Raw genomic sequence first — 6,499 nt, 5'->3', positions numbered from 1 at the left:
GGATACTAAATTTACTGACCAAGGCCATACAGCTAAGGCACTCCTAAACTTGAGAGCAGCCCCTTGAAACTCAAGTATGAATATATATGTATATATATATGTGTGTGTGTATATATATATATATATATATATATATATATATATATATATATATATATATATATATTTATATTTCACTTAATTAAAAAACTAATAAAAATAAACTCAAATATTTTATAAAAAACTCAAATCCATGAAACCACATTTTCTTAAATCATATTCTGTAATAAAGATTGGGAGATTTTTTGGTATAATTACTACCAAGTAATTAGTAGAAAGGCATAAGCAATTAAATATGTAGCATAAGTTAATTTGAAACAATACTAACTTTTTGTATTTTGATTGCTTTGTACACTGCATAGCATAAGGTCGTGTGTGGAAATATTTCACTTGGATAATAAATCAATCTCTTCATCACTGCAATACTATAATCCTCCAATATATGAAAAGTTTTGTGTAAGGAAAGCAGTATACTTTGCTGATTCACTATTAAGCAGTGGAGGGAAGTATTTAGATTAAATTTTTCTGGAAGGAATTCCATCCAGATGTAGGGCAGAGATTTTTTTTTTTCTTTTCAAGCTTTATTGAAGAATAATTTACAAAAATAATTGCGTATATTTAAGGTTCCATTATATATTAATGTCTAGAACATATTAATTTTATAACTGAAAGGGTGTATTGTTTGACAAATATTTTCCCAAACCCAAGTTCTTGGCAGCTGCTGGGAGCCATTAGCCAAGTAGGTATGACAATTTCCTTGCCAGCGTACCCCATGTTGCAGTGACATTGAATGTAGGTGACCTTGCTCAAGGACCAAGGCGGATTAGGGCGTCCCGGTTTAGGTTCCAGGTTTAAGGTTTAAGATTATTCCTGCTGGGAATAGGGCGTATCCTGCTGCCTGAGTTCCCCTTGAGTTCTCACAGGATTCAGACAATATATTTTGGGAGACAGAAGCCCAGTGGAGGTGGATTTGGGCAGAGAACGTGGATTTCCCCAGAACGTGTTTGTAGACGGCTGGTGTGAGTTCGGGAATAAAGAGTTGCTGTTTGAATCTACAAGCTGTGTAGTGGCTCCTGATTGTGTGCCCAGCCAGACTGCGGCATTTGTGCCCAGCCAGACTGCGGCAGGCAGCTATCTTTCTATTTTCTGTTTCTATTAGTTTGACTCTTTGAGATTCCATATAAATGAGACCAGGAAGTACTTATCTTGTCTAATTTTATTTCACTTAGCATAATGCCCTCCATGTTCATTATGCTATGTTTATATGTTTTCATAGATGGCAGGATCCTCCCCTACAAACCACCACCACACCTTGTGCTGCAGGATCACTTGCATGCTAGGCAAGTGCTCTCTCACTGATCTATACCCACTGCCCCTCCTTCTTCTTTTTTTTTCTTTCCTAAAATTTATTTATTTTTATTTATATATGACAGTGGAATGCATTACAATTCTTATTACACATATAGAGCACACTTTTTTCATATCTCCTGTTGTATATAAAGTATATTCAAACCAATTCATGTCTTCATTACATGTTCTTTGGATAATAATGATTATCATGTTCCACCATCATTAACAACCCATGCTCCCTCCCTTCCCCTCCAACCCCTCTGCCCAATCTAGAGTTTGTCTATACCTCCCATGCTCCCTCTCTCTAACCCACTATGAATCAGCCTCCTTATATCAAAGAAAACATTCAGCATTTGGTTATTTGGGATTGGCTAACTTCATTTAGCATTATCTTCTCTAACTCCATCCATTTACCTGCAGATGCCATGATTTCCCTCCTTTGTATTGCCCAATTTACACCATATTTTTAATCCATTTATCCATTAGTGAACACTGAGGTTTTTTTTTCCATGTCTTTAGTATTGTGAATAATGCTGCAATGAACCTGAGATGCAGATATCTTTCTGAGATGTTTTCTTTGTGTGTGTATCTAGTGGTAGGATTATTACAACAGATGTTCATTCTATTTTATTTTTTTCAAAGAAACTCCATATTATTTTTCATAATGGTTGTACCAGTTTTTATTTTCACTACTTGGATCCCCTTTCTACAAACCCTTTTCAATTATTTTTATTTCTTGTCTTTTTGATAACAGTTCACAAGAGTGAGACTATAATTCCTTGTGTTTTTGATTCGCCTTTTTTCCCTGATGGTCAGTGTTGTTCTTGTACCTATTCTCCATTTGTCTATCTTCTTTGGAGAAACGTCTATTCTAGTTTTTGCCCATTTTTAAATGGATTTGTTAAGTTTTTGTTTGTTGCTATTGAGTTGCAGATATACATTTTCTTCCAATCTGTAAATTCCCTTTTCATTTTGTTTGTTGTTTCCTTTTCTATGCAGAACATTTTTGATTGGTGTGGTCCCATTTATCTATTTTTTTCTTTTGTTGCCTGTGCTTTTGGTGTCATATCTAAAAAGTCATTGCCATGATCAATGATCAATGGTCAATGTTGAGGAGCTTTTATCCTATTTTTGTTTAGAAGTTTTATATTTTCAAGTCTTTCATTTAAGTTTTTAATCCACTTTTTTTGTATATGGCATGCTAAGAGTCCAAATTCGTTTTCTTGGAAGTAGATATACAGATTTCCCAACATCATATATGAAACTCATTTCCCTGTTGTATATTTTTGGCAACCTTGTCAAAGAGTACCTTATTGTCCATATTCGGTTTCATTTCTGGTCTATATTGTTCCATTGGTCTATTTGTGTCTGTGAGATTTTTTGAAAAATGCATAGTCAGAACTGAAGTTAGTTCTAGGTGGATTTGAAGTGTACTTAAATGATTTCCTAATCCCAAAATATCTTTCATAATTGACTTTTATTTGTTCCTAAATTCTTGCTACTTGGATTTATTCTTTTGGTGAATTTTGTTAAAACATTTCATGGAATACCATGAAATGGAATTGCCACTGGAATGTGTACTAGCTGAGATTTGGCTTTTCGAAGATGGTCACAAAATGCAAACATTCCTTAGCAGGTAGCACATTATGCTATTATCAATGAAAGACATTTCAATGAGGATTAGTTTGACAGATCTCTTTTCAACTATGAAAGCTGCCTGAGAGCACAGCCCTTAGAGAATAAAATACACAATTCTGGGCAGGAAGATAGTGAAAATTAGGGCCTTGTATTTGGCATCACTCAGGAGGGCATTTAACATTTGTTAAGCAGGTGCCCTATCCTAGGCACTGTGAGTTTCCCTTCTTAGGGGAGCCCACCAGACATCACAGTGGGTGTTTCTGAGGCTCCTTTTTGGATTTCAATGAGAGATAATGGATGGTTACTCCTTTCACTATTTTGAGATTGGAGGAGAAACTCACAATATGACAAGATAGAAATTCTTTCTTGCCATATAAAAATACCAATGAATGTGCATGGAAACTCTTCCCAGAAGTGAAGAAATTGCAATGATTGTCAAAGTTGCACAATTTCTTTTGACCATATGACACAAAATGTGGGGCAATAGTTGGTGTATAGATGTATCCTTGGTTGAGAAAGAAATATCCTTGCTAGAAGGTTTTGAAATTTCATTTAGCATACAGAAAATTTTTAGAAGTTCGTGTTATCTTTTTGAAGTTACATACTAACAAGTTTGGTAGAAACAGGAAAGTTGTTATCATTTTACAAAATGCACCTTTATCCTCATTTATCCTCACTTTTTGGAGTCATTCTTTTTAAAATCAAGTATTTACTCTTGGCCCACCTGGATACCTCATTACTTTGCCTCTTGTGAGTTAAGAGTATTAAATGCCTTTAGCATTTGTTCCAGTTATCATTAGCAGAAGCATTTTCCTCTCTACCATATCAAAAAATGGATAGCTTCCATTCTAATGAAAAACTGAGATATGATCCTTTAGCAAATATCTATTAAAATTCACTTTTGTTAGATACAAGAAAACCAAATATCAATTCAAAAATATGTAAGACATAAAGATTCATGTCAAACTGTCTCTCCAATTAGACTTTGAATTGTCTCCTAGTTGATTACATTATTTACCTTCATTGTTGCCGCAGAGTCCATGTTTTCTGTAATATCTGCCTCTTATAATCTACTTTTTTTTTCCCCAAGCAAGATCCTATCAAGATTGAGAGCTGGAATCTGCCAATTTGTAGCAATATGACTTTGGCCAAGTTATGTGACCTTTCTGACCTCAGTTTCTCACTCTACAAAATGAGGATGATTTTGTGTGCTACCATAGCTTGCTGTGAAGACATATGAATTAAAGGAAATCCTATGTAGAAGGTGATTGTTACAACTTTGGGCACAGGTCCCATGCTTAGTAAGCAATGCTCATAATACTTCCCCAAATTTAGAAGCTCTCAGAGCTTGGCATTCTCGTCTACTCCCCTCAGCTCTGACATCTCAGGTGACCCTTCCTTTGTGATCATTTTTTGGTGCTCTGTGCAAAGTCCCAGCTCAACCATTTCACTTGAAGTCACCTCTTTGGATTTGATCCCAGTTTCACTTTTACAAATCAGAGAAGAAAAGCTGCAGAAAAGCTCCCTTTGCCATTTCACCATGGCAACCAGCTGTTTCTTGAGAGATCAGATCTTACCTTTCTTTCTAGTCTTGGTAGAAAATCTGTAGTTCACACTCTCTCCGTCTGCCCAGATGGGTTAGTTCTAACTATTTGGCTGAATCTTCTCCAGTTTTTGTAAGTAATAAATCATTTTAAAATATAACCCATTTTATATTTTCATGTGTTCCTGATCTCTTCCTCTCCTGTCTATGAAAAAGAATAAGATATAAAGGTTTTGAAGCAGATGGGTTTATATAAAGAAGCCTAATGGGACTCTTCCCTCACAGTGGACAAGACTCAGCCTCCTGCCTTTGTATACTAGGATGGTCCCTGACTTGCTCAGTGCTGTCCTATGCCTGGACCTGCACTTCCAGGCAAGGCTAGCTGGTTCTGCAGGATCCCATACTTAGAACAACCTCATGCTTGACAATGCACTGTCATCACCCTCTTAAAATTCGCAGTCATTTTTGAACCAGGGACCCTGTGTTCTCATTTTGCACTGGTTCCATAACTATGAAGCCATCCCTGCATCCAGGGAGCCCCCCTTTTGATTGGCCACTCCTGCAGCCCCCCACTGGATCAATGCCACCACTGTGACTCATAATGATGACAGATGATCAAGTGGTACACCCCACCAGGATAATGCTGTTTGATTAGCCTCAGATTTGCTTTTATTGGAAAGTTTTGTAAGGAAACAGGAGGGTCTTCAGTGGTTACTTAGTGCTCTTATTTACATATTTGCACTGTTTCTTTTCTTATAAAATAAAAATGAGAATAAGCAACAGAGTACGAAACAATGTTTATTCACGATATCTTTCCAGTTGCAGTTGATTTAAGCAGACAGCGCGTGTCTTTGTGGACTTCCTTGTTAAATAGACGTGTGAGATGAACATCCATGTTTAGGTAAATGAACAGAACTCATTACCCCTGTGAGCTCCAAATGCCTCTAGTTTTAAGTATGGCATTTATTATGAAACAAGCACACTATTTCATCTGCCAGATGCATAATAAAGGCACTTTATTTCTGTCTCACTGGGTTAACACTCCCTGATTAAAAGACTGATGTGTACTAATTCAGGTATTGTTGATTAAAAGACTGATGTGTACTAATTCAGGTACTGTGAACTCATGGTCTTCAAAAACCCTTTATCAGAGAACCCACCAATCTAAAAGGGGCAGCATGACACTTGGATGAAGTTCTGAGTTGGATATGAACATAGTTAATGTCAAGATACAAAGAACCAGAAACTTTGGATGAATAAATATTAGAATTTTTTTTTTAAAAAAGCCATTGTAATTTGCTTTAGCAATAAAACCCCATAAATCAATATCTGCAAGAACATGCAGAGCATGAATCTCACCTCTTAGGAGGAGGCAAAGTTAAAGGTGAGAAGTTGCTAGTTGGGGAGATTTATAGTCACAAGGATAAGATAGGATAGGATAGGATTGGATAGCCATATTCCTACTAATGATAAAGAAAAAACTAAGTTAAAATGAAATCTGTATTTTTCTTTAAATTATCTTTTAGTTACAAAGGGCAAATTTGGGGTGGATGTGGGGAAGGGGTGGTGCTGCTATGATTCCATGTTAAACCTTCATGGTAAACTCTGCGTTGGGTCTCTATGGATGAGAACTGTCTTCTGTTCATCATCTCTGAATTATCAAGGATTACTTCATTTCCAGTTGGGTGTTGATGTTGATTGTGTTTTATTACTTTTTAATCCTATAAAGATTGGAAAATCACAGGTAGTTGGTTTAGGTTGCTTTCTTCAAATCCACCTGCCCTGGTGATTTGTTTGTAAAACACAAATTTGATTGGATTGCTTAGTGGTTGGAAACCCATCAGTTTCCTCATATGGCTCTTTAAATAAAGCCAGAATCCTTGACCTGCCAGCAGTGTCCAGTGAGTTCAGTTCTTTTCCTCCTTCCCC

The sequence above is a fragment of the Marmota marmota genome, unplaced genomic scaffold (genome assembly GCF_001458135.2).
Source record: "Marmota marmota marmota unplaced genomic scaffold, marMar, whole genome shotgun sequence".
NCBI classification, from domain to species: domain Eukaryota; kingdom Metazoa; phylum Chordata; class Mammalia; order Rodentia; family Sciuridae; genus Marmota; species Marmota marmota.
The sequence above is the reverse complement of the archived record's forward strand: the minus strand, read 5'-3'. Positions refer to the sequence as shown.